Below are 3,820 nucleotides of genomic sequence, written 5' to 3'. Positions count from 1 at the left end.
TTGAAGTCTACTGAAGTGGGAGCTAGATCGGCGTGGCCGCCTCTTGCATCTTGGCCTTCTTGCGTGCGCTCTAGTTGACCTGGAGGCGCCTAGGCCCGCTGCTGCTACCCGAGCTAGTTGTAGATGCAGACGCCTTGCGTTTGGATGCATGCTCGAGCGATCCCATCTACACACCATCATAAGCCTGCTGGATGCATGGGCTACGACGAGGAGAGGGAGCAGCCATCAGTGACGGGCTCCTCTTCTCTGTGTTGGCCACCATCAGGGCTAGTGAAGGCACCCCAGATGCGCCCCCTCATCCAGTGTCGGTGGCTCATCTCCAAAGCTTGGCGCGACAGGCGGCTGTAGCAGCTCTATGGTGGGAGGGTAGGACCCGAGGTCCGTTGTAGCTGGCTCAGGATGCGGCACCCTACAGTTGCAGAAGACGGTGGCCACATGGCGCGGCAGCATAGCACATGCACCATGGCAGATTGAAGTGGAGATGATTGGGGAGAAGAGCCTGATACGTCTCCAACGTATCTATAATTTTTTATTGTTCCATGCTATTATATTATATATCTTGGATGTTTTATATGCATTATTATGCTATTTTATACCATTATTTGGGACTAACCTATTAACCTAGTGCCAAGTGTCAGTTGTTGGTTTTTTTCCTTTTTGCCTTTACAGAAAATGAATACCAAACAGAGTCCAAATGGAACGGAACTTTTTGAAAAAAATTCTTGGACCACAAGACACCTTAGAAGCTTTGGGAGGAGGCCAGATGAGCCACGAGGTGGCCACAAGCTCGTAGGGCGCGCCCTAGGGGACGAGGCCCCCAAGCTTGTGGGACCCTCGTAGCCCCTCTAACCCTGATTCTTCTTCTATAAATACCCAAATATTCCTCGTAGACCAGTGGACACACCAAAAATACTTTCCGCCACCGCAAGTTTCTATTGTCACGAGATCCCATCTGGAGGCCTTTTCCGGTACTCTGCCGGAGGGGGATTCGACCACGGCGGGCTCCTACATCAACCTTAATGCCCTTCCGATGATGTGTGAGTAGTTTACCATAGACCTACTGGTACATAGCTAGTAGCTAGATGGCTTCTTCTCTCTCTTTGATCTTCAATACAATGTTCTCCTCGATGTTCTTGGAGATCTATTCGATGTAATATTCTTTAGCGATGTGTTTGTTGAGATCCCATGAATTGTGGGTTTCTGATCAGATTATCTATGAATATCATTTGAGTCTTCTCTGAACTCTTCTATGCATGATTTAGATAGCTTTGCATTTCTCTCCGGTCTATTGATTTGGTTTGGTCGAGAAGATTGATTTTTCTTGCAATGGGAAATATGCTTTGTAATCAGTTCAATCTTGCGGTGCTTATTCCCAATGACAGAAAGGAACATGACACGTATTTGTATTGTTGCCATTAAGGATAAAAATATGGGGTTTGTTCATATTGATTGGATATATCCCTCTACATCATGTGATCTTACTTAAGGCGTTACTCCATTCTTGTTAACTTAATACATTAGATGCATGCTGGATCGCGATCGATGTGCGGGGTAATAGTAGTAGATACAGGCAGGAGTTGGTCTACTTGTCACGGCCATGATGCCTATATTCATGATCATTGCCTTAGATATTGTTTACCCACCGTATGCTTTCTTTCAAGAGAGAAGCCTCTAGTGAAAACTATGGCCCCCAGGTCTATTTCTATCATATTATTTTCAGACCTATAAAATCAAAAACACAAAATTACCTTGCTGCAGTTTATTTACTTTTGTCTTATTTTGCACTTTTACTTATCTACTATCAGATCTCATCCTTGCAAGTAACTGTGAAGGGATTGATAACCCCTTTATCACATTGGGTAAAAGTATTTTTTGTGTGTAGGTGCAACCATTGGTGACTTGTGTGTTCCTCCTACTGGATTGATACCTTGGTTCTCAACTGAGGGAAATACTTATCTCCACTTTATTGCATCGCCCTTTCCTCTTCAAAGGAAAAAACTAACGCAAGCTCAAGAAGTAGCTGGAAGAATGTCTGGCACCATTGTCGGGGAGGATCTACAGCAAGCCTACCAAGTACCCATCATAAACTCTCATATCTTTCATTTACATTATTCTCCATTTGCCTCTCGTTTTCCTCTCCCTCACTTCTAAAACGTTTTTAGAAAAACACAAAAATATTTTCCTTTTTATTTACGTTCTTTTCGTTCGCCTTTTCGTTTGCTATCTTTGCTTGTGTTGCCATGTGCTTCTTTTTGCTTGCATCTTTGTTTGCTAAAAACCTATTGATATGGATCCACTTAAAGTTTTCTACTTGGATCATCTTCGATCCATATGTGCTCATGCTGAAACCCCAACTAGTTTAGTTGAGGGAAAATCATTAGATGAGCTTGCTCATTTTGTGCATCACTGTTTGTCTCAAAATGGAGGACTCTTATGGAAACATATAATTTGTTTGCTATGCTATTCTTGGAATCTATGTGAAATTTATGATTTCACTTGTTGCTCGGAGAACCCTAAAAAACACCTTCCCTACCTATGTGAGTTTAATGATAACGAAATCCTATCTTCTTATGACAAAGGTGTTTATAGTTACTATGATATTGAACAAACTGAAGAATTTGTTGCTTTTAAGGGTACTTATGAAGTTGCTTCTTTGATTGAAAAATATGATATTACTCTCTACAAATCTGAAATTTTTGACATACTTAAATATTGCTATGAAAAGTATGCTCATAATGCCTATGTTAAAGAATTTATTGAGAGAATGTCCGTTGTTTTGGAAGAAAATAACGATATGCATGAATCTATAGATAATTATGATTCCGTTGATTTGATTGAAATATCCCCTCTTAATGAATGTGATGTTTGCTATTCTTATGGCCATGATGCCAATATTAATAATGCTTATGGAGATGAACTTGCTATAGTTCCTTAAGTTAAACATGAAATTATTGCTGTTGCACCCACACTTGATAGCTCCTTGAATGAAAAGTATGATTGCAATGGTGTTATTATAAATTCTATTAACGCCAATTGCGCTAATAATATCCAAAACCCAATCTTGGGGATGCTAATTTTGATATGTCCACTACTTATTGCAATGATCATGATTGGGGTGATTCTTCTTATGATCTTGAAAATTTATTTAAGCCTTATGATGAATATGTTTGCGATAATATTGAAAGTGGGTTTGGAAGAGTGTGAACTCTAGGTAAAAATAATCCCACGTATTTGGAGAGTGTTCAATCTTAAGATTTTTTTGATAAAAGTGGGTTTGGAGAGGTCATGACTTTATTTGATGATAATCCCACTATTTTGGAAGAGTTTCAAGTTTGCATGCATGTGGATCATGTAGAGAATATGTTAGGTGATAGCTATATTGTTGAATTTTACAATGATCCTATATGTAATTATTATGAGAGAGGAAAATATTGTGGTAGAAATTTTCATGCATGTTACTAAATTACCTCTCGATATGTTGAGATCGACAATGTTTTATTCTTCTACCTTGCATATGCTAGAAATTTATTGTCTTGATAGTTTGTTTGCTCATAAAATGCCTATGCATAGGAAGCATGTTAGACTTAAATTTATTTGTCACATGTCTTATGATGCTCTCTTTGTTTTTCAATTATTATCTTTCATGTGAGCATCATCGAAATCTCAAAGCCTAGCTTAATGGCTATCAAGAAAAGCGCTCATTGGGAGACAACCAATATTTTTCCTTTATGTTTTCCAATAAATATACCATTATACTTATTTTATGATTGTGTTTTAGTGTTTTAGTTAGTGTTTGTGCCAAGTAAGACCTTTGGTATGA

This window comes from Triticum urartu, chromosome 1A (genome assembly GCF_056163025.1).
Source record: "Triticum urartu cultivar PI428250 chromosome 1A, HENAU_Tu73, whole genome shotgun sequence".
NCBI lineage: Eukaryota > Viridiplantae > Streptophyta > Magnoliopsida > Poales > Poaceae > Triticum > Triticum urartu.
Note: the sequence above shows the minus strand (reverse complement) of the source record.